This window comes from Oryzias latipes, chromosome 17 (genome assembly GCF_002234675.1).
Source record: "Oryzias latipes chromosome 17, ASM223467v1".
NCBI classification, from domain to species: Eukaryota; Metazoa; Chordata; class Actinopteri; order Beloniformes; family Adrianichthyidae; genus Oryzias; species Oryzias latipes.
The window spans coordinates 29,499,884-29,525,334 of NC_019875.2; the positions used below are offsets into that span (position 1 = coordinate 29,499,884).

The following is a 25,451-nucleotide window of genomic DNA, read 5'->3' on the forward strand; positions in this document are numbered from 1 at the left end:
TTCTGATGGCAGCGACGTTTTTTCAAAACATTTTACATGTATACATGAATGAACACATGGTCCGGCCCACAACTTTATTGGTGCAGAGCAACCCCGTACCCCCATCCCGTCACCCATAACCGAGAGCTCTTTCAGGGCTCCAGACTAACTTTTTTCACTAGGAGCACTGTGGCCCTCAACTGAAAATTTTAGGGGCACAACCAGAAAATATAGGGGCGCATACCGTAAATCAACATGCTAACCAGATCTACTAATTTCCACTGTATTACTAATAATACAGTGATGCAACAACAAGGTAAACTGACAGCACCATCGCCGTCATGACAGTACAAATAGTAAACAAAATACCATACATTCAGAATAAAAAAACATGCTAGGTAACAAAGTGATTACCGTAGTAACCTTTCGGTCATTTCACAGTTACAAACAATAACTAAATGTATGTAAACATTAGGGGATGGAAATACATGTTGGCGCCACCAAATAGGTGCAGCCAAGATGCACAATAAGCGTGTTTGAGATCACCTAGGTCAGGGGTCGGGAACCTTTTTGGCCAAGAGAGCCATAAACGCCACATATTTTTAAATGTAATTTTGAAAGAGCCATACAATAATGTAGCGTCCCTTTCCCACACTGAGGCACGGAGACTTAACCTCTTTTAAGGTTCTTTATTCTGCTTACTGCAGACCGCATCAAACGCCGTACAATTACTTCAGCAGCTTCTGAATCTCTCCCGCCGAAGCGAGAGCGCTTCACCCAACTTTATATTCGCTCCTGCCGCGTCAGCCCTCCCATTTCCCTTATTCGGCCCACAGCTGAACCCCATTGGTCCAAATTACCTAACAGCAGGCTGAGCGACAGAACTGAGAGCCAATCAGATCTCTGCTTGACGCGTTCAATGAACTACAGAACTTTTAACGCGGCCCAACAGCCAAGTTAAACTCAGTCCGCGACAATATGTTTAAAACTAAAAATACAAGTGAATGTGTGCATTTGATGTAATTTCAACATTTTTAAAGTACAATAAGTCTGTGGGTTCTTTTTAATAACATTGTTATGCTGTTGCTGATAAATGATGAGTATTTCTCGTGGTAGTTTTGCTGATGGTCTAGTCTGGTTGATAGGTGGTGAGTTTCTGCTTCATGCAGGCGTTGAGACTTTAAATGTGATCGTAGGTCTGAACGTTCTGTAGAAGTGACAAAGACTGATCACATACAGACATGGAGCCAAACACATACTTACACGCTGCAGTGAGTGGTTTTACGGGTTTTACGTTTTTACAATCCCTGCGCGGTTCACCTTACTGGCCGTGCCCCCACCCTCTGCTTTCTTCCTCACACATCCCGTCCCCGCAACTGCGCGCTCTTTCTCAGAGACGGGAGCGCGCAGTTTTAGGCACGGCAATTCACAGGTTTGCGGCTGGTACAAACTCTGTGAAATAATAGATGATAGTAAACTGATAGTGCTGGCGTAGATTTTTCTCTCCATGCACCGCTACTACTGCGCGCCTCTGGCATCGCACCGCGCCAGACAAGGACTGGTCTAATGAAAAAACAAACTATAATTAAAGATTTGTCTGCGAGCCACATGTGACCATCAAAAGAGCCGTATATGGCTCGCGAGCCATAGGTTCCCGACCCCTGACCTAGGTGGACGCAACGCTGCGCAGATCACCTGGTGAGAGACGTATATTTTTGTTTTTGCTCCAACATCACCTGTCAATCATCACAAAAATATCACGAGAAAGGGGTGGGAGCAAGGCCCCAATCTACCCAAACACAGCTGAAAATTTAGTACTGAACTGACTGAAAGATGCCCTGATGACTACAAAACAATGCATTATGGGACATGTGTCCAGATGGGTTTTTGTAGTTGAGTGATCAATTAAAATAATTTAAAATACCGACTGAATAAAAAAAGGCTACATACATTACAAGACATTAAAATAATTTTTTTTTATTTATTTTTTTTTTTTTAACTTGTCCTGTACAACAGCTAGGCAAACAGATGAGAGCTGAGGGCCTCTTGTGTTGGACATATTTTACTTTAACAAGAGGGGTTATTAATCTTCAGACAAACCAAAGGTATGTCTGAATAAACCCCTTTTGTAATTGAGGCCAAACTTTATTAATTTCAATCATGTCTGAAAATCTTTGGTGTTGGACCGGACGGAAAAGGAAAGAGGGGAAGAAGAGAGAGGGACGCTAGAGAGAGGGGGGGGTAGGAGGGTGATAATAGGAGGGGAAGGGGGGTAAGACCATGAAGCAGCATAGAGCAGACAGGCTTACTGGTTGTTTATCGTCACGGTACGGTTCAAATGTAGTACAAAAAGGGCGGGGCCTGTTCACACACACTCAAATATTATCAACACACCTGCTAGCCGCAAAAATGTCCACATGTCAACATGCACACAAAACAGATAGTGTTCACGAACGCATACCTATGACTTTAAACCAACTAGTGTGAAATCTTTCATTCATTCAATCATGCAAACTATTAGTGCAAAGGTGAGCTAACACCTGTGCTCAGGTGAGTGTTTATGTTCTTCTAAAATGGATGGTGGAATGTGAAAAGAAGGAGGAGGAGCGCCCAGCCACCCCCACACCCATACCCCCGCCGCAGCAGCAGCGGCAGCCGGAATTCCCCCAACGCCACACGGGAACAGGCAGGGAACAACCGCCCCCCGGGCGACCAAGACCGCCACCCAGGCCAGGGCCAGCAGGACCGCCGCGAGGCCCCCAGAGCCAGAGAGCAGGGAGGCGCAGAGGGAAAGAGAGCGCCGCCCCAGCCCAGCCAGGAAAGCAGCCCCCCGCCGCGCCGGAAGAGCCCAACGCAGGGCCCCACCGGAGAGGGACGCCCACAGCCCCAGACGAGCACCCCACCACCACCCAGGAGTTCCGGGCATCCCCCCGCCCCGACCCCAGGTACGAGCCAGGACCCCCCAAGGGAGACAAGACATTAAAATAATTTTAAAAGATATAGTATGACAGATCATACTAAGGGGGAGAGGAATATTAAAACTAGATTTAATGTTAAGGACAACTCCAACTTCCTGTTCTCCTTCAGTCTCAGTCGGCAGATTCGCCTTCCCGGCCTGGTCTCCTCGACGATCCAGGCGCGGCGCTGGTTCATCTTAAACACATCTATCGTTGCATTTTCCCCACGTATTTTTAGTGTGTCTAAGACTACATGTTGTCGCTCGCACGTGTTTAATGTTAAAGCCCCGTTAGCTGTCACGTATGTAGGTGTGGGACATTTATTCTGCTAAGTTGGCCCATCTCCTGGGGGAGCGGTGGGTTGCAGTGACAGCCGCGCACGGGAACCGTTTGGTCGGGGTTGATTCGCCGGCGCGCGCATCACCGTAACCATAATCTTAACCCTCCTCCGGGTCTGTGCGGCCCAGAGAAAAGTTCAGCTCGGACTGCATGTATTTAGAAAATTACCAGCGAATAAATACGTTATAAAAGAAAGTAAGGAATTCCTTAATGTGGTTCGGGGAGGGGGCTGTCAGGTGTCCTGCCTTAAATGTTTTTCCTGCTTCAAGCCCGGTCAATGTCACGCCCCCAAGAGTCATATACCCCACTGTGATTGGTTGCTTTGTCAGCTCAGCGCAACGAAAAAGTGTCATTCATACAAACTTGCGGGCCGCATTATCATCAAACTTTCATATTAAGGCGGCGGCCGCAAAATATCGTCCTGGGGGCCGCAAATAGCCCGCGGGCCGTGAGTTTGAGACCCCTGCTAGAACTGGTACACGCATTGGCCGCCTCACAGACAGGCATCACTCAATGCAACGCGAGTGTGTGCTCGCGTCTCATGATTATGTGTGGGAGTGTGTGTGTGTCTGCGTGGGTGTGAGCTCGCGTCTCATTGATTATTTTATTGATCATTGACGTGCCCCTTCCACGTTTAATTAATAAAAAAAATACGGAGGGTGGGGGAGGCAAATTTACTGGTAACACATGTACGACTGGATTTAAAATTCAGTCGCACACTCTCAAATTTTGGTCGCAAAATGGGGTGGAGCAGGGAGCTTGTAGCTCCGCCCAGCGTATTTTATACGTCACAAAAACGACCTTGTATTTGTTATCTAAGTTTAAGACTTTTACTGTGGGAACCAGCTTGCTGATTTTGAGGACTGAGAAACCTGGATGCTGCTGTTGCCCTGATGGGATGATGAGGTGCATTCATTAACCCTTGTGCTATCTTAGATGACCCCCCCCCCCTTACATTGTGTGTACACGTGTTCTCCCTACCATGTCAAAGGTGGATGAAGGTGGAAAGATTTCATGTAATCCATGGACACCAGTGAGGATCACAAATTATTGAAGAAAAAGGTTCAGAGCACTGTCTAGTGGGTCTAGATGACCCCACTCCCAATGTTAAAGTGCCTAGGATAGAACAAGGGTTTAGGCAGGACTAAGTATGATGACACTCAAGGCCTGGATGTGAAATACAGAGAAACACCGGTCCTTCATTGGTTTTGAAGCATTGAAACTTAAGTGCTTAGAGGTTTTTGTCTTTGCTTTTCATCCATAAATGTTTGAAATGCTAATCAAAGAAAAAAAAAACACATCCGATCTCTTTCAAATAAAAAAAAAAAGGAATTCTTTAGGTTGTTTTTCTCTGCTTATCTGGTGACACAACATTTGGCTGTATTTCTATTCATTTGAATTCCTCAAAGTTCTGAGGATGAAATCTTCTTGAAGCTCCTGTTGAAAGTCTAGTCTAAAAATGACCTCACCTGTTGTTGTTGATGCGACTTCTTCTTGAACAGCTTCTCAGTTAGGACTCTGAGTGCAGATGCTGCTCCAAAGACTCATTTGCAACACTGGAGACAGTGATTAGAGGCCGGGAATCAATAATACATGGTGAGGGCCGGCTAATGTACCACAGGGACCGACAGGCAGACAGCGACGCCTCAGCTCCCCGGCCCCCTGTCTCATCTCCGCCCGCTACACCACAGCCTGGAGATAAAACACCAAGCAAGAAAAAAAGCAACAGGGGAAATAAAGACGAGGGGAAGAAAAAGGTTAGACAAATTGAGGTAAAGGAGAGTAAAGTAGAGTAAAAGATCAAATACCAGAGGAGTGAAGGAAAGACGAAGAGCCTGAACTTCAGAGTCACATGTTTGACTGAGATTTCTTCATCACAACAGTGACATGAAAATGAAAAGAACAGGTTTCTGTGTTTCCAAATGTGTCCAAGCAGGATAGAAGATTGACAGGCAGGCGGAAGCTGAGGATGGATGTCCCCGCCCCCTTGTGGTCCCTCTTCCTATGAGGTTGGGGTCTCTAATGCTTTAACACACGAGCAGAAATCTTAAATGAGCCCCCTCCCTCCTCAAATTGTTAGACAGAATGTAAGTGATCAGTCATTGCAGGCAGCATCCTCCCGCCCCCACCTCTTTACACCCCCACCTCTTTGTATCCATTCCAGCTCATTATTGGGCCAAACACGGACGCCGTCTGTGGACAAAGGCGGGAAAAGGTGCTGAGATATCGTCTGTGTCGGAATAAAACATCATTCCAGCTTCAGCTCTCTACACTGGTGCAGCACAGGCGGCTTGTTAACGCTCGCTTTTTTTCTCCCAGCTTGAAACCCCCCCCCCAGGACTTCCTGTTTGTTTGGGACAGAAAGCTGGGTTTGCAGAAAATGCTTTTGTGCTTTCATTTCCTATGCTGTACCTGTCTGTGAGCAGCAGGCGTCTGTAGAAAGTCAGGAGGCGGGGCTTGTCTGTGTCTAGGTTCACACGCATTCAAGCGGCCATTTCCAATGAAACGTCAGATGTTGGCGCATTTCAGGCTTCTGCGTTCAAAACTCGCGCTTTCACGCGGAGCCGTGCTAGTTTCTACGACCTTTGCATAAAATGTGTGGCAGTCGAAAACAGGTTGAAAGTTAAACCAGGTTGAACTTTGACCAATCAGGGACTTTGGTAGTGACCATCAATCATGGAGTAGAAAATGATAATTCCAGTTTTTGCCCGGCCAGAATTCTATAAAAAAAAATAAAAAAAGAAGTAGTGGCCCCTCCTGCTTGTCCAGCATGACACCATTCTCTAAATGCGCGTTTAAGAATCCTCTGTTAGCGCGTTCTAGAAACGCCCGTCACATGACCGGTGTGTCCGTAGCTCAAGAGCACAAACGTCACAGTGGACACACGGGCAGAATCCTTAAACTGTGAACTCTGCGGAACCACAACCGCATAGGAAAGAAAACCAGATCATGTCTGCGCATTTATGATGTTTGTTGGTTTTCTCCACTGACTGTATATGAGAACTGGACTGAGTGATGATACATCTTCATAATAAAGGAAATTGAATTTCTTTCTGTAGTTCAAGTTATTTGAGTTATGAACCGACCAATCAGAGGCCTCAATAAAAGTAGGTGGAGCCTGCTGGCCCCCAGATCCAACGTTCAAATCGATGTATTGTCCCTTTAATCATGTGGTAGGGGTGTGGACTTCCAACAAGCCCCCCTCTGATTGGTGAGAGTGGTTGCCATCGACACATTGATCAGGCAGACTCGGACAAATCACCTCCTACTGACGACGTCTGGCTCCAACAAGGCAGCGTCCGTGTCGCAAAGAAAAAATGGCGACTGAATTGACCTCATGTGGTTGAAGCTGGAATGACATCACACTCAGTCTGTCCAGTTCTCAGAAACAGGCAACTCTCTGGGGTTTTTGGTTTCCTCCCACAGTCCAAAAACACGCTTCAGAGGTCCTTGCTTAGATTTGTGTTGTTACCAGTGTTTGTAGCTCTGTGATGGATCGACAAACTGTTGGCGGTGTCCCTGGGAGAGGCTCCAGCATTCTGAGACCCTGCATCGGAAAAAGAATAAGGGGCTACGCTCATGACAGTAAAAACCAATGATGAGTAGAGAACTCATTTGGAAATCTTTGGATCTTTGCAATATTTCACGTAACCCTTGTGCTATCCTATGAGCCCCCCCTTCCAATGACGTGTTCTCCCTACCATGACAAAGGTGGATAAAGGTGGAAAGATTTCATGTAATCCATGGACACCAGTGAAGATCACAAATCATTGAAGAAAAAAGGTTCAGAGCACTGTCTAGTGGGTCTAGATGACCCAACTCCCAATGTTAAAGTGCCTAGGATAGAACAAGGGTTAAAAGAAATACAAATGATTCCTCCATACTTTAAGAAATGTCCCTGAAAACTTTGCGGTACAAATAAAGGTTATTGTAGAACTCTTATTGACTTCTCTTTTCTTTGATACATCTGGAAGATTTTATCAGACAAGCTGTCGGACAAAATCTTTTTTCTTTTTTCATAGAAGTATTGTGCTTCAAACAGAGAAACAGTCTAGTGTTCGGACCGTGATGGAGAATAGTTTAGAAAAGATCGTGTCTTTAATGTCTCAGAGACAACAGTTATGCGTTTTTGAGTGCTCTCATCTCCGTGAAACCTGAATACGCGCTCTGAGATTACATTTTGAAAGCTGTCGCTCCGGCTCAACACAAATGAACACTCTGATGTTGGAGTGGCTTTTTTCTCCGAGCCACTGCAGCAGAATTTTCTCGAAGAGTTGGACACTGATCTAAAGGTTCTGGACGACTTCTCGTTTGGTAGAAGGGTAACTTTGTACCAAAAGAATCGCCCCACTTCCATGAGAGTCTTTGAAACGTTGATGTTGATGGAGATTTGAAAATGAAGGACTTCCGTCTTCCTTTCACTCCGTGCTTTCGTTGCCTAATAGTTTTTTTCCGACCATGTTTGCTTTTCTTTTTTTTATCCTTACTTTATTTACAAAGTCATCTATAGTCCTCTGGTTCAGCCTAGAACTCTAGAACTCTCTTTACAGAGCATAAAGAAAAACAGAAACAAGATAAATGACATTTAGTTCAATGGAATCAAAGTCTATTTCAGTTAGTCTTTAATTTAATCTGTTTTTCTTATAAAAATCCGGTTCCCCTTTTGATCCAGTCTCTTCCTGCCAATTCTGGAAATGTACTGCTGAGATATTTGTTGGCTGTTGTGAGGATCAGGAAGAAGCATTTATTTATTTTTCAAAGTTTGGTTTTAAACCGGCAACCAACAGTATCAAGAGGAGCCAGCCGGTAGCAGCAGCCGCTAGGCCAATGTTTCACTTGGAATTAGAACTTCAAGAGAAATTCGCAAACTCTAGTCCTGACTCCACTTTCACCTCAAAGCCACTTTCTCTTTAAAAAGACAAACTTTGGTCATCTTACTAAAAGAATAAATAGACAAAATATTTTTCAAAAATGACCTATTTACCACTAATGAACCGTCCAGCGTGAGCCCCACCTTTGTCCCGCAGTAGCTTAGATAGGCTCCAGCAACTCCATGACCCTGAATGGGATTCAGAAGATGGAGATGGATGGCTTAACGTACTAGTAGTGGTGGGTACATCTACTTTGGACAGTATTATTGATAAACTTTGAGAAACATGTTGCCTCTTTTTGTAAATGCGCCTCCTCCAACATTATTGTCATTCTCCAACTTCTTCAACCATCACCCCCCCTTTTTTTCTTTCTTTTCCTTTTTCATAGCTTTTGGTGCATTTTTTTTTTACCACTATCCCCCACCTCTCTTCTCTTTTCCTGCCGGACCAACAAGAAATGTTTTAAAATATTATTTAAAAAAATAAAGTTTGGCCCCAAATACAGAAGGAGTTTATACAATTATACTCCTTGTGTGTTAGAAGATTCCTAACTCGTTATTATAATAGTAAAATCTGTCCAATCCACGAGGCCCTCAGCTCTGATCTGTTTGCTCAGCTGCTGAACAGGACAAATTAAAAGAAAAGGTCTAATTTTTTTGCCTTTTTAATGAATTAAAGTGAAGTTTGGGATTAAATTTAGCTTGAGTCTAACTTTTGTTTCGCTTGTCCCTGATTCTTTTTTAGATCAATCCTGGAGTGGAAGTTACAACTCTGGGTTATATCTTTAATGAATAATAACAAAGGCGTGAATCCACACTAAAAGTGACTCGAATTCAGGCAGGAGTAACATTAAGTATGCTTCGTCATGGGTCTGGCATCGCGTCGGGCTCATTCACGGCTTCATCACCTTGCACCCCCACTGCTGATCTCCAGGGTAAAGCTGTTTAAAGTGTGAAGAGCCGTTGTTGGGTTGGAGAGCCCCCCCCACTCCACAGCCTCCACTAAGCCTGGGTTGACATTTTCATTTGACCCACAGCCAGCATTCCTGTAATGAGAATCCATCAAAAAGCAATCTCCAAAAATAGAAAGGGATTTCAATTTGACCATGCCTATATTGATATGCAAAATATGTCAGGAAAAGGCTGCGATGCTGGATCTGTTAGATACACTGAACGCTCGCGCAAGAAGAATATGAGGGAACGTGGGGTCAGGGGGTTCAGCCGTTATCACGACTAACTTATCTCTGTCAATATCCTGGAAAAGAAAATAATTAATATACTACAGAGGATGCTGAATACTAATAATTTCTCAGTAAATGTTTTGCAAAAACAAATTGATTAGTAATTAATTAGTATTTATTGCCTGTTTCCCCCCCAAATTCAGCATTTTTGAAAAGTGAAGCTGCAAACTGCATTCAGTTTTACTCCATCAACAGGAAACACTGCCATGGCGGATGGTCCAGACCGCATCCCACCTTTGCCCTTCAGTAACTGGGATAGGCTCCAGCATCGCTTTGATCCTGAATGTGAGTAAAGCAGATCCAGAAATTAGATAGAGTCCATCTTGAGGCATAAACGTTTTTTCCCCCTAAAATGATAGATATTGTCAGATCTTTGAGGGCTTTAAACCTCCTATCCTTCTCCGCGTTTGTGGTTCGATTCCTGATCTCATGTTCTCCATCCATGAGCTAAATAACCTGCTGCCACTGAGGTTTGTGTGCTAAAGTGGGAATGACGTACAATTTGCTTTGTTAGCTGTGAGTTAATGGGGTTATCCATCCATCCATCCGTCCATCCATCCATCCATCCATCCCAATTGATCAATGGAAGATGGATCAAATGGGATTATTTGAATAGGATTATTTATAAAGTGTTTTGAGTATCAAACAGGACTTGTCATTGGCTTTATATTGATCATTTTTTTAGATATAAGTTTTGTTTGCTTGAGTTTAGGTAATTTAGTTTTAACTCATAAATGTTCAAAAGAAAAAAAGGAACAATAAGAATTGATGCACTGTATTTGTTAATTCTTGTCTCATTTTGATTCTGGTTTTACTGATAGTTTTATCTGAGGCGACGTAGATATGAAAAACATGAGCAGGATCTCTGAATCGTGGTCACAATCTAGGTTGAGAACTATAAAAAAACATCTCAGCTGGAGGGAGTAGAGCATTTTATTAAAGTGCTACACAAGACATCCGTCTTTATCGTGTTAATGGTCAGAGGGGCTGTAGGCGCGAAGTGGCAGCCACGCCTCTGAATAATGGACACATTGTAAGAGCTTTGAACGTTTGGAGAAGCGCATATAAAGCTAATCCATTAATGTTTGCAGTGAAGGTGGAAGTTCACTCCACCTTTGTGGATCACAGAGCTAAAAAGTTTCCCTGGGAACTTCTGCTACGGGATGCTGAAACCACCATCTCCTGTTCTGAAGGAAGGGGTTGCAGACTTGGACGAGGGACTTCAGGGAAGAAGGTGCTGTTGGGGACCAGTCCAGTTATCTGAACATCAGTGTAGAATAAAAAAAACAAGACATGCTAGTGAATGATGAAGGTCAGAGATGTGCCACAGGTTGAGAAGAGAAGGTAGTTGAGAACTAAACCCTGAGGGACACCAATGGAGATGAAGTGAGGGTTTTGTTCCTTCCATGTTTATGCAGTAATGATGGAGTCTCAAATCCAGTTCCCACTTAATATCATTTAGTTAATTAGCCTCCGTATGTTTAGTGTGCATTCATACTGGACACATTTAGTTCTTAAAGTGAGCCAGAGTTCGTTTCCCCCAATAATCTGGAACACATTTTCAGTCTGAATACACTTAGACAGACTCTGGTCCGGGACCGGGACCGCTCTCTGACCCATCTTTCTTGGTCACGGTTCGTTTTTGCTCGGTTTCCCCTCGGTCGGAATCGGCTCCATGCTCAGAGAGGAACAACTGGACCCAAACGGCTCAAAACAACTTTTAAAGTGATGCACATTGGTTCTCGCTCTTCTCCTGACAGTTTATCTGTCATTTATCGGCGTTCCTTCATAGCCGTCGTCTCTTCAGGAAGTGCCTTGCAGAACGCCTCCACCGTACCAGAGGAAGTAAAAAGTGTTGAGCCGGATGTTGATCCAGATGTTCAAAATTGGTCAGTGAAACATAAACTTTAAATAAATAAAGTATCCCAACAAGGCAAAGTGTAGGACTTCCATCATGTCTTTCATTGCTTTGCCCCGCCCTCGTTACTCCTGGCCAATGATTGAAGAGATCTTTAGTCACATGGTTTGGTTTACAATCTTTGGTTTGGTTGCAAGCATTTGGTCTGAATGCAGACCAAATGCCAGGTTCAGGACTTGATCCAGACCAAATTAAGTGGACTAAGTCTGGACCAACGGACCTTTCCAGTCTGAATGCACCCCAAGTGTCTGGTTTTCAGCTCTGCAGTGTCAGGTCATCTGCTTTGTCACCTTTTTTTTTGTTTCTCCATGGGTTTGATCATGTTTACAGTTATTTAATAAATCTTTAAGTTTCGGTCTCCAAGCCTGGTCTCATGCATACTGGGTTCTACCCCTCCAGTTCCTGACTGATGTAAAGACATGTTAAGTACACTTTTCCAGGAAAACCTGCAACTGTTAAAACTTTTTAGTGTGCAAATATTTGAAAGTATTATAACGGAAAAAATGGAATGAATTCTGGGAAATTCCTGCATGAGTGTCTGTTATTTTCTGGGTCTGTCCATCTGTCTGTTTGTCCATTTCTGGTCTTCTGGAGCCCAACAAAACTTTCATTTGGATGGAATCCAGAGAAGACCTGGACAGGTCATTAGCCTTTACAGAGCCACTCACATGTGAACAATACTGGGCTGATTCAGGCCTAATTAAAGGTTAAATAAGAAAGAGATCAAGCTATCAGCATCAGGTGTGGTGCACCTGAGCTTTGGGAGCTAAAGGCTGAAAGGAAGCAATTTGTAACCCGGAGAATAAAAGGAAAAGTGGGAAAAGAACATGCAACGGTAATTTCCATTTAATTTCCCTCCATGGGTGAAAGCAGATGAAAACACTACATGCTCCGCTGTCATCGGAAGGTTTCATTTTCTCCTGAGCCTCGGATGAAATCGAACTTATTGCTGTTTTCCTCCTCCCCCACACCCCGCATAATGAGAGAATATTTCCCCAGAGTGTGAAAGCAGATCCAAGCTATACTTTTAGAAACTTTATTAAACCAACCTAACCAATTATTTCTGTTTGCCGTACTTCTGATGAGTGAAAATCCCTTCCATAAAGCTGCAAATGTTAATATAAAACACATTTAATGTCAGGTTTTCTTATAGAGCCGCAGCTTCCGTCTGAGCCGCCAACAATACTTTTCATATCTTGCAGCCAGCTCAGCCGTAGAAATGTGAACGGCGAGCTGGGTGGTGGAGCGCCGCATCAATACCTCTGCCCAAGAAGAATTGTATTTTAATGCAGAAGTTTGGCAAGACTCCAGCAGGGGCAATACATTTTATTGAATTGCCCAGTTAGCCCTTGATCAAACATGTGGGTGGGAGATTGCATTTCTCTGCTGACATTTATCTATTTAGCTTTGCAGCCAAAAGGGAAAAACGGCTGAGAAGAGTCAGTCAGCCTTCAGGAGGGAGGCAGGCTGTTCGCTCAGCGATGAGTCGTCCGTTTAAAAGAGGGTTCTTAGTGCTTCATGTGTTCAGATTATTCAGATTATCATGTGACTCTAAATCTCATTATGAGCTTCTATTGCTGTAACACATCAAATACAGATGTTCTATCTACAAACTGACATCAAAACTCAGTGGAGAATCAGACTGGAAAAGTGCGTTGGACAGAATCGAATCCAGAACTTTGCATTTGTCTGTCTTCAGACTTTCCTGTTCCGGAAAAAAGCTTTAAAAACAAAACCACACGACTAAAGATCTCATCAGTGATTGGCCAGGAATTACGAGGGCGGGGCAAAGCAACTAAATTAATAATATTCATTACAGGAATATTAACCAGTTTTAGTCCTTAATTCTTGTTTTTTTCCAATTTGGATCGCTTTTCTCACAAAAAGCGGACTATTTGTTACGTGGCACGCCGCACCACCGCTGCAGTCAAGATTCTGCGATATAAAGCGATATATTTATGCTGATCTTTCCGATGTATTGAATTAAGCATCAGTTCAGAGAGAAAGTTCTCCTCCTACCGCTTGTTTTTGTCCGGATGATGAAGCAAAAGGTTGTTTTAAAAAAAGCAGAGCAGTGATACAGAACATTTAAGCTAGGCGACCGGAACTTCTTTTTTCACCGTGCGGTTATCCTGTGGTATTTCACTTTTTAACGCACACCCAGCAGCCAATCAGAATCGAGTATTCACCCGGACCATGGTATAAATATGTATATGGGTATAGTTTCCTCTGACAGCTTAGGAAAAGGAGAGTGAAGGCTCTCTTAATCCTCTAAAAAGTCCACCCAAAAGTGTTTGCAATATCATTTTATTTAAACATAGTTTCAGTAATGATTGGATGATTTGGTTAGTTTTTGTTTTTAAAACAATGTTAGTTTAAGATACAAAAATATTGACAATATACAGTAGTGTGTAGGAAAAATAACCTTATATACCCACTGTCTCAAATTTGATCCACTCAGCTTTTAACTAAGGGGGTCAAATTGTCGTGTTAATCATGATTAATTAATTACGACAATTCCAGTGTTATTGTTTTTTTAATTGTGCTAATCTCAGTTTTAATCTATGATTTAAGGAGTCGTTGTCATTTATTAAAGGAAGACACGGAGACCTGATCCGTCCATTCTGATCGTGCACACCTCAAAGGCGTCGTCCTGCTTACACCATGGTTACTTACCAAAGAAAGAACTACTAAATCAAATCTATTCTAAATTATTGAGAAAACATTTTGGCTTTTACTGACTTCATCCGTGTGAATTACAAACGCCTGACCTCCTCTCTGATTTGATGGTCATTATCCTGTTGGTTAAAAATTAAAATTAAAAAATGGGAAACAGGAGGTTTTGAAGAGCCAATGGCTTTTCTGGTGTTCAACAAACATTTAAAAACATCAGACCTCAGTTTTTCATTTGTGTGTTTCCTGACTTCTTCCTCTGATTCTGTTTTCCTGCTTCCTTGAAGTCAACCTTTTTGGCTTTCAGTGGCTCTCATCCTTGTCTCACCTGTGCGTGTCAGAACTTAGACGGCTGGTTTTCTGCTGCTCTGTTCAGTTTGCTGCACGTTCAGAATGATGGTCATGTTTTCACAGAGTTTTCCGTGCTTCAGGCCGCGTTTTTGTGTCTCGTTTCACAAACGCTTGACCCTCACATAGACTGGGAATGAAACCACTTGGAGTTTTGGGAGGCGATCCGTGGAATTAGGCTGACATCGCAGCTCTGACGCTCTGCTGGGTCACACTACTTACTGACTTTCACGGTTAATCGAAAAACCTGGAATATCAAAAACTTTTTCTGTTTCAGTGATCAGCTTTTTTTTGTTTTTTCAGAGGATGTTTGCACCTACAAATAATTGCTTCCCATTAGGAACATTTAGCTGATGACGATTAAGAGCCATTTGCATCAACTGTTGACCTTCAGTTGATGCGTCCACTCACTGGATGTTTATTCTCCATTTCAAAATAAAAGAGGTGATCTTGTCCGAGCCCATCAGTGTCAAGCGGTAATGAATTCGCAACGATGCTTGATTTAAATAAATGAATTGATTAGATGTCAAAGCTGAGTTCATGCATAAAAATTCAGGAATATGATTCACTGGATATCAGATTACATGTCAGGACTCCAGCGATGTGACAGGGAAACCCATCCAGGCGCACTTATTTTCTCATTAACAAACGTCGCAATGACTGTGTTAACAAACTCAATTTGCACTTTCACTGAACTCTGCACAACACAACCTGCTGTTACCATGGCAGCCATGGGAGGAATCCGCATCTGTGGCCACAAAAGGACAGGAAATAAAATATGATAAAATGTGCGTATATGTAAATGCCGGCAGACGTGAGAAGCAGTGGTGAGACGATGGATTTTTACAGAACAGAAAAGCGTTGAAGTGATGCTTTAAAAAGGGAAGAGAGAGAACATCAGCGATGCATTTAGCGAGGGAAATGAGCCAAACATATGGAGATAATTATTTCCTGCGGTCTTCCGGTCTGCCCGCTTTGCTGGTCTTCTGTGACCCTTCAGTGGCTGATCTTTGCTCTCCAGAGGCATCTGTTTGTTTGACAGCACAGCATGTGGTGAAGCCTTGTTTGCCTCCAACTGTCTTTTTCTTTCAGTGATCAGTTTTTAGTATTTAAGCTGCAGATCAGACGCTCCTGTTTCATTTCCATGCAGATTCTGCCCTTTACAATAAAACAAATGTGCATTTAGAGGTGCGTGAATTAAATGTATTCATTCATTTTTAAGTAACTCCAATTGTGGTAAATTGCAACTCTTGAAAGACAATGTACTCAACAAATTCAGAAGAGTGGATTTTTGGAGTGCTGATCAAATTTAAGCAATAAATGAGTTAATTTAACTCTTTGTTCAGTTGCATATTTGCAGATGCAAATATTATTTATTATACTATACTGAGAAAGACAAAAGGAGTTTCAAATCAACGTGTTTCTAAAATAAATCTGTCAGTGTCATTGTGAGAGTTTTAACTCTAAACTCGTCACTCAGGACTCCAAAATCTCCATTCAGTCATGATATAACAACCACTTCAATGGTTCGAACTAGATGTGCAACTAATAGTTTCTGTTTAAAATAAAAAAGTTTTTACAATGCGGCTCAAATATTGTGTTTTGCCTTCATTCAGCATAAACGTGTTGGATGATCTAAGTAGCAGTTTGGCAGATTCATTCATCAGTTTTCAGATATTATAGTGTTCATTTAATGAGAGCATCTCCATCCAATGGCAGTGGGTTAAAAAACAGGTCTAAACCCCACCAAAGCTCAGGTTCTTCATCACTAATGTAGTCCAAACATGTCATGCAGTCTAGAGAGGTGACGGATTGGAGGATGAGGGATTATGATGGTCTGCTCGTGGCGCGGCAGCACTGTGAATATCTGCACTGACGTGGGGTTGAAGGGTCATCCATCTTTCTGGGGAGACAGACAGACAAATGGGCTGACACTCTCTTGTGACTGGCTGTCATATATCTATCTCATCATTATGGAGCTGCTGGGGACCAGCTCCCCATCAGCCCGTGTCACGTTGGCGGCGTTTTCCCTCTTCGGCGGTGCACAGGATCAGGCGCACGGATATATGACGAGAGGCTCCCCCTCGTGTGACGGGAATGCCTAACCAGAAGCTCTGAAACGTTTGTTTGATTTAAAATAAAAACGGATTTGTACGCTTTTGTTTTCTGCAGAAATGATCGCATTTGACATGTGAATTAAGGGATTTCTCATCAGCAGATCAGACTCCCTTAAAATGTTGAAAATCTGATCTCAAACTGACAAAAAAGTTGGTTGATGATCCAGATGTTCTGTCCTAAAATGAAGAGATGTATATTTCTACTTTTTATATATTGTACTTTTCAAAAACTGAATCTTCAGAAAGTAAAGAGACCCTCATTTCAAGAAAATACTTTCTGTCTTGCAAGAAAAAATATCTTAAATTAAACTTCAAGTAAAGAAAATATGTCTTTGATTTTTTCTTCATTAAAATAAATAAATTTATTTTTAACATTTATTTATTTAAAAATAAATTTAAATAACTTGGTGGTGGAATGAGGAAGTACAGGAATGCGTCCAGAGGAAGAGGTTGGCTAAAAAGAAGTGGGATGTAGAAAGGACTGAGGAAGGTAGACAGGAGTACAAGGAAGCGCAGCGTAGAGTGAAGAGAGAGGTGGCAAAGGCCAAACAGAAGGCTTACGATGAGCTATATGACAGGTTAGACACAAAGGAAGGAGAGAAGGACTTGTACAGGCTAGCCAGACAGAGAGACAGAGATGGGAAGGACGTGCAACAGATAAGGGTGATTAAGGACAGAGATGGAAAGGTGCTAACAACCCAGGAGAGTGTACAGAAAAGATGGAAGGAGTATTTTGAGGAGCTGATGAACGAGGAAAATGACAGGGAAAGAAGGGAGGAAGATGTGGTTGTTGTGGAGCAGGAAGTAGCAGAGATTGGAAAGGATGAGGTTAGGAAGGCTCTGAAAAGGATGAAGAGCGGAAAGGCCGTTGGTCCTGATGACGTACCTGTGGAGGTATGGAAGTGCTTAGGAGAGACAGCAGTGGAATCTCTAACAAGGTTGTTCAATAGGATTTTAGAGAGTGAGAAGATGCCTGAGGAATGGAGGAGAAGCGTTCTGGTTCCGATCTTTAAGAACAAGGGTGACACGCAGAACTGCAGCAACTATAGAGGAATAAAGTTGATGAGCCACACAATGAAGCTGTGGGAAAGAGTAGTGGAAGCCAGGCTTAGGAAGAAGGTGGAGATCTGTGAGCAGCAGTATGGTTTCATGCCCCGTAAGAGCACCACTGATGCCATTTTTGCTTTGAGAATGTTGATGGAAAAGTACAGAGAAGGTCAGAAGGAGCTGCATTGTGTGTTCGTAGATTTAGAGAAGGCGTATGACAGGGTGCCGAGGGAGGAGCTGTGGTACTGTATGAGGTCTTCTGGAGGTGCAGAGAAGTATGTCAGAGTAGTTCAGGACATGTATGAGAGAAGTATGACGGTGGTGAGATGTGCTGTAGGTCAGACAGAGGAGTTCAAGGTGGAGGTGGGACTACACCAAGGATCAGCTTTGAGTCCTTTTTTGTTTGCTATGCTGATGGACAGGCTGACAGACGAGGTAAGACAGGAATCTCCCTGGACACTGATGTTTGCGGATGACATTGTAATTTGCAGTGAGAGTAGAGAGCAGGTGGAGGAACAGCTAGAGAGGTGGAGGTTTGCTCTGGAAAGAAGAGGCATGAAGGTCAGTCGTAGTAAGACAGAATACATGTGTCTGAACGAGAGGGATCAAGGTAGAAGCGTTAGGTTACAGGGGGCTGAGGTGAAGAAGGTGCAGGAGTTTAAGTACTTGGGGTCAACAGTTCAGTGTGATGGGGAGTGTGGAAAAGAGGTGAAGAGGCGAGTGCAGGCAGGTTGGAGCGGTTGGAGGAAAGTGTCAGGAGTGTTGTGTGACAGAAGAGTGCCAGCAAGACTCAAAGGAAAGGTGTACAAGACAGTGGTGAGACCAGCTCTGCTCTATGGGTTAGAGACGGTAGCAGTGAGACAGAGACAAGAGGCTGAGATGGAGGTAGCGGAGATGAAGATGTTGAGGTTCTCCTTAGGAGTGACCAGGTTAGACAGGATAAGGAACGAGTACATCAGAGGGACGGCTCATGTTGCCTGTGTTAGGGACAAAGTCAGAGAAGCCAGACTGAGATGGTTTGGACATGTTCAGAGGAGGGATAGTGGATATATTGGTAGAAGGATGTTGGAGATGGAGCTGCCTGGCAGGAGGGCAAGAGGACGGCCAAAGAGGAGATACATGGATGTCTTAACAGAGGACATGAAGTTGGCTAATGTTAGGGTAGAAGATGTCCATGATAGAGTGAGGTGGAAAAGGATGATTCGCTGTGGCGACCCCTGATGGGAAAAGCCGAAAGAGAAAGAAGATTTATTTAAAAATAAATTCTTGGCAGACCATCTTTAATACCCCATTGGCTGATTATTTTTGCTTATTTAAATGGATTATTATAAAATAAAATAATTTTTTACCTATTTTTGGGTGTCTTGTTTTTGCTCAGTAAGGATTTGAACAAAAGATGAACAAGTGGACAAAAAAAAACCTTACAAATTCAAAGACTTTATTAGGATAACCAAAACACTGAGGCAACTTTTGCACCTTAACTTCTTAAATAATGTTTTTTTTGGTAGCTGTTACACATCAAAACAAGGTATAAAATAGGAAAATAATACTCATTTGAAGAAGAAAATCACTAGAACGTAGTACAATTATCTGCTCATGCAACAAATATTTTTTACTCAACAAAAAACTTTTAAAAAAATCAAAATGTAGAAATTAGGATTTCCAGAAATTTAGCCAGAAAAGCTATTAAATAGGAATAGAATTTTCTGCAGCCCTAAAAAAATTCATTTTTTGCCATTTATAGACAAATGTTTTGTGTGCTTTGAGTTTTTCTGTACCTAATTGTAGTTCTTTTTGATGAATGGGAATGACTTATTTTACAACAAAATAGTGGATACAGAATTAGGCAAACTGAAACTACGGTTCAACATAAATAAACTCTGACTCACAAAATTCAGGATCTTTGGTAATTGCCATATTCCTGCCTTTTCTGAGTAAAAAGTTTCTATCGATGATGATGTGAGGGAAAGAGTGACTGACATCGAGTCAAGATAAGCCACGAATAAAGCACGTCAGAGCCAAACTAGCTAAAATCACAGCAGTGTTGGGAAAAAAACACGTCATCCACTCACAAAGCACGTCTACTAATATATTCATCGTTAATACTACCATATCTACAGTACAGTGTAGTACAGTTGGGGGAAATACTTATAAAACACATCTACAGTCTTCTCCCAGAAAAAGCTGTTTAAATGGTTTATGGTGTGGATTATGGCAAACGTACAAATGATGTATAAAATTACAGTGAAATTTGAGTTTTTCTAATGTCAAGACATGAAGCAAAATGATTTTAATGATAGTTTTTTTACTGAGACGAAGCATTCTGGACTGTGTTGATTCTAAGAAAAGCTGGGAAAGGTGGAGAGCAAAGAGAAGGACTTCCAACCCGCTAAAATATATTAATGTATTAAAACCAGATTTGAAATCTCTGCAAGCATTAAATAGTTTGCAGTGTAACAATAGCGGCACAAAAAAGCCCTTCAGACTTTAGTTGTTTCCTAAAATCAATAGAAACAGGAAGCTCAGAACAGACGGGGGCTGTGAGGGTAAATCTAACCCATCGCCCCGTCGCTGGGCACATCCCGGCGCCACGATCTGCTTTGTTTCTAGCTGGCTGCTCGCTGTAATCACCAGGCGTGGAGAAATCTCATTATCCCAGGTCCTGATCCCGGCATCACAGGCTGCATAGTAACCATCACTAGCTGCATGTTCACCGCGGAGTAATTGGTGGTGAACTGTTGGGTTCCTGAACTTTCTTTTTGGTTTTTTTCTTTGTGGCGTGGACGTTTACCGCTCCGGTAAAACTAAAGTTCCATCCCCTCCTTGTGTTTGTTACACAGACTGTGCAGCCTCTGCTGTTGAAGCTGGTTTTATTGCCGCGGATAAATCCTCTGCTGTCAAATAGGCTTCTCTTTACCGTCATCTGCCAATAAAATTCATTAAGTTAAGCAATCCCGTAACTATGTTTTCCTATGAAGTGACAGGCTTTGCAGGATCTAGTTAAATTCTATCCGACCTGTGGGTTTTACAGGTTTTGTGTGCGTGCCATAGTGTTCGGTGTGTGTTTGTGCGTCTGAGATGCACACAGTGTTGCCCCTTGAGGTTAGACCGCAATAAAGAAGGATGAAGGCGCCCCAGAAAGCTCCAGGAGGTTTTTCAGACACCGCCTCACTGGAAATCAATTCTCTCAGTGCAGTTAGTCCCCGTGTATGCCGGCTTTAAGTCAGAGCGATGGCAGGAGGCAGGAAGGAACAGGGAGAAATCAGGGAAACGACGCGGTTGAAGGAGATTTTGGTGAAGGCTCTCTCTGGTCCGCCGATTCGGTGGGTTTCGTCACTTTGAGCCGAAGGCCACAGGAAGCCAAGAAGGCTGCAGCTTGATGGTATTTGTTCTCTAAAATGCCCGTCGGCTGAGGCCGAACAGCACAAACATTGCTGCTGGTTTAATAGCAGACTCGCACACAGGTGAGCCGACTCCCTGAGTCGGAGCCAAACAAAAGGTAAGAAGAAAATAAGAGATCTGATTTAATCTGGGAGCGCCGCCGCCCGGCTGCTTGTTGAGGTCAAGAGGGCCAAAGGCCAACCGTCATATCTGCAGTGTGGAGGTGGAGCCGTGAAGTCTCACTAGAGGAACATTTGAAGGCTGCACGCCGTCGTCTTCTATTGTTCTTTGTTGGGAATGTGTCAGAGGTGTCAACTGGTAGCAGAATAAACAATAATTGTGTCTGCGGCGTCACTGTCACGAAGCTCTCACACCTCACGTCAAGTGGTGGAACACAATGAAGATGTGGGTGATCGTCCAAGAGCAGAAATCTGCTGTGGGGGTGTCATTTCACGGAAAGTGTTAAAAAAACAACACACACACGCACACACACAACAATGCGGGCAGGCTTTTGTCTTCATCCTTACCGATGCGCCGTACTCCCTAAGAGAAAAAGGTGAGGGGTTTGGCTCCGTGACACCGGCGTGCCGATGAACCGGGACCTGTCCTGAGAACGCCGGACGAGGTCCAGAGCTGAACCTTTACCGCTCCGAAACATTCATTGTGTTGCTTTTGCTTCTTTTACCCAAACCAAACAGGCAGTGTGATTGTTTTTAGGTGCGTTTTGGAGGCAAATCTTTGGTCCTTTTTGTTTTCATGAGTGTTTTACTTGTTTCTGTCTTTTTTGGTGATTTTGTTACGTTGAACAATTTGGTACCAGTACCAGTCTGCGGCCAACTAAAAACATACTCTATTTCTGTTTTTGCTTAATTTCTGATTCTGACGCAATTTTTTATTTTGGCTTCCTTCTAAAGCATCCGTCTATAACTTTCTCCTGACGCGTGTCAAGACGCTCCCCTTGGTCACGTGTCTTTAATACATTTGCTGCTTTCCTAAAGCGAGTGCTCCAACCTCAACCAAGTTAATTAAAAATAAACTAACATCTTTGGAAAGTTTCTATTGTCAGAATAGAGCCAGTGAGAACACAAGAAGAGCCTTCAGCTTCAAATAAAAAGAAATCTGAATTAAAGTTGTTCCCACACACCGAGCTCTGCACAGCCACCAACTCTCTGATGTTACAAAGATGCTGCTCATAAAGTTGCATTCACTGTGGATTTACATTTGTGTTGGTGCACTATAATTGTTATTATGAGAAAAATCTAATTTTATGATGATATCATTTTATTTTGAAGTATTTAATCGATATAAGGGGCTAAAAAAGAGCTTGAAGTTAATGTCCGGTTGTGAGCCTCTACATAAAATCTTAATTAGACAGCCACTTTAAAGAAACTGCACCGCAGAAAATACTCCTCTGTGTTTAAAAAAATCCAGGATGATTTAGGATTTAGTTAAGACCAAATGGGATTCATCTTTTTATCTTAAAATATAATCTGGGGCAGAATTGAGTTATCATTGTTATATTAGTATTTTATGAAAAAGAACCTGTCATGTTTCCTTTATTACCGTTTTACAACTTAAAGAAAACAACGTTGTTTCACTGAAACTGCTTCAAAACACATTTTCACACTGACTTTTTAATTAGAAAAGTAGCATTTTGATTTGAAAATTAGAATTTCCAGAAACTGGAAAGTTAAAAAAAAGAAAATGTAACGGCCATTACGGCTCGGTCCCAACCAGTCCTTGATAATTCTGTCCGACATTAACCCGGCCTACAAAAGGTTTTGGACCACTGCTTCAAACAATATAATTAGTCTTTTCTTTTTGTGTTTTTAATATTGTTGTCTGTAAATATTTGGTCTTATAACCAATAAAAAACGATGATTTTATTCAAATGTTCCACAAATCGGTTCATCTCTTTTGAGGTCACTGGGTTGCTGGAGCCCATCCCATGGAGCGACGGCGTGGTTCACCCTGAATGTTTAGTTTGCAGGGCCAAAACACATTTAGACACGGGGGGCGCTTTTGGGGTCACCATTGAACCATTGGTGACCCCAAAAGCGACTAATGGAGGATTTGAACTGGGCCCTTGTTGCTGTGTGATGAGGGTGCTAACCACTACACCATTGTGCAGCTATTCAATGCTTCATACATGATTAAACACACACACAACCACCCTTCTATGTCATTTCTATCACCTAATTCTGTTTGTGGACTCCGATATTGCGTCCGTTCATCAAACAAAAGATGGTCGTATTTGTTGTCTTTTTAATTAAATTGCGTGGCGCTGCTTCGCCAGCATTTTTATGGTCCCTAATGGATGGATAAATGTCAGTGGTGGCATTATGACAAACCATAGTAATCAGATCTGCTGGCTTACCAAAGCATTTCCACCTGTGATGGCGATGCAGCTTTCATGACATTTTCAAGTGCATTGCCTTTTCAGGGCCCTCCGGAGAATACGGCTGTATTAACTCAATACTGAGAGGGGCCGGCTAATGTTTGGAGTGTCAAACATGTCTTTGTTTTGCGGTGGTCTGTAAGTATAGATCTGTGCCTCATGTTTTGGTATTGACAAGTGAAATACTATAGGAAAATGATGGAGAGAGTGTTGTGAGGAGAGCGAAGCAGCCAGGGATCGAAGCTTTTCCCTCGCACCACGCTGAGGTTTAGTCACAAGCCGAGCTGTTGCTTGTCATTTGGCCAAGGCCACTTAGAGCTCCTGAGTAAGAAATGATCCATGTCTCCATCTGAATAGAGGACCTCATGTTGGCAAGTCAATGCTTCGCCATTGAAATCGCAGACAAAAAAAACGTTCCTGCGATGCGAGAAAGCTTGACCTTCAGCAAACCCAAACACTTTCAGAGCTCTCTTAACAGCTCCGTCAATCTGCCGTCCAACTGTCTGCTCGAGTGTGTTTGTGTGAAAGCACTGGAAAATATGCGTTAGGTGTGACCAAGGCCGCCGCCGCCGCTACTGCACGCATCCAAACATGTCCTCGTCTCTGCTGATTCCTGTTTGACAAAAACTTTTCAACCGTCACCTTGGCTACCATTTTCTTCCGATTCATGAAGATGCAGCTTTTCACTTTATCGTTCAGTGCTAAATGTCCAACAGCTGGAGTGTTTGAAAACTTTGGCTCTGTGTTTTTTTATGGCATGTAAGTTATAAGACAAGATTGATACAGCAAAGAGGACAGACGATGAATAAACACGTCCGTCACTTGAGGCTGAAAGCAGCCCTTTGAAGGCCCACTTTGATAAATGTTTCCAACATGTTCTTGAGGCATAGATAAGGAAAATTCAGCTAAAAAAATGCATTCTGAGAATTCAAATCGTTGAAAACTTGCAGTTGTAAAAGTTGTTTTTTGTAACGTAGACAGGCCTTAAGCTCCCTGCTCCGCCCCTTTCTGATGCCTGGACTAGCAGACAAACGGATTCATGAACGTCTTTGTTCTCTGAGCTGGGATCTGGATGCTACGGAGCCCGTGTCCTGACATTAAGATATAAAAATATATCTTGTTCCCACAGATTAATATCTTGTTCCCACAGGTTATTATGTCGTTCGCACGAAATACTATTCCGTTCCCACAAGATACTATTCCGTTCCCACAAGATACTATTGCGTTCCCTCAAAATACTATTCCGTTCCCTCGAAATGATTAACTCGTGCGAACGCAATAATTATGTCGTTCGAACGCATTAATTAATCCGTTCGAACGCAGTAATTATTCACGTCATAAGTCATTCACGCGGATATGCTCTCTGTACGCCGGCAAAAGCTGCTTTCAGCGGTAACTTCCGTGTCTCTGTGACCCATATTCGTTCAAAAAAGGAACATGAAAAACAAAAATGATCACTTTATTACCGTCTCAATGAATATAACAAAAATATCAAAAGATTTATGATAACAAGGCTGCTTTGTCATACGATAGCTCCTGCTAGGCTACTACTAGCTCCGCCGCAGAGCTCTCTGTTTGATCATGTATGCCGGCATTTGGGCAACTGGCTGGTCTGTTGTCAGACAGCTGATATTGTAGTTTAGAGTCGAATAGGAATAATAATATTCAGGACTTGTCTTTTATTAACTTTAGCAGTCAGTTGCTTTACATTCCAAGGCTATTAGGCTACATGCTAACTGACTAGCCGATCATTTCCTGTTATTAATTTACGTCATAGAGTTACAGCAGATACCTTCACATTTCTCTCTGTGTGTGTCTCATTACATTGCATTGAAGACACGGAGGATGTTTAGAGAACAGATTTATTTATTTTAAAAAGCACAAAAGCATCCATCGTATTCACGTTCATTCACATGATGATGATCTGGGGTACGCCCTCAGTCATCTTGCTGCAAAAGCCGCTTCCTGCCGCTACTTCCGTGTCTCTGTGAGCATTCAATAGGGGTAAAGATAAAAGTAAGAATGGTCGATCTGTTATTTTCTCGATGACAATCTGAAAAATATCATATTAAGCTGGATGCTTCGCCTAAAGCACTTACCTTTAGCTTGTAGCATAACAACAATAGCACTACGTCACGTTTCCCAGAATACTTTGCTGCCAATCATTGGTCTTGTTGTTAGAC

General features: G+C 42.7%; 1 long non-coding RNA gene across 3 annotated transcripts in view; it reads left to right on the top strand.

Moving 5' to 3' along the window:
• The window catches only part of LOC110016927, a 38,721-nt gene that overhangs the window by 9,739 nt on the left and 3,531 nt on the right, over positions 1-25,451 (top strand). For 2 of the 3 annotated variants that reach the window (XR_002292242.1, XR_002292243.1), the window contains exon 4: positions 9,582-9,671. The exons of the other annotated variant lie outside the window; for it this stretch is intronic. This is a non-coding gene — a long non-coding RNA (uncharacterized LOC110016927). The remainder of the gene's footprint in view (positions 1-9,581; positions 9,672-25,451) is intronic. 3 annotated transcript variants of the gene reach the window in all.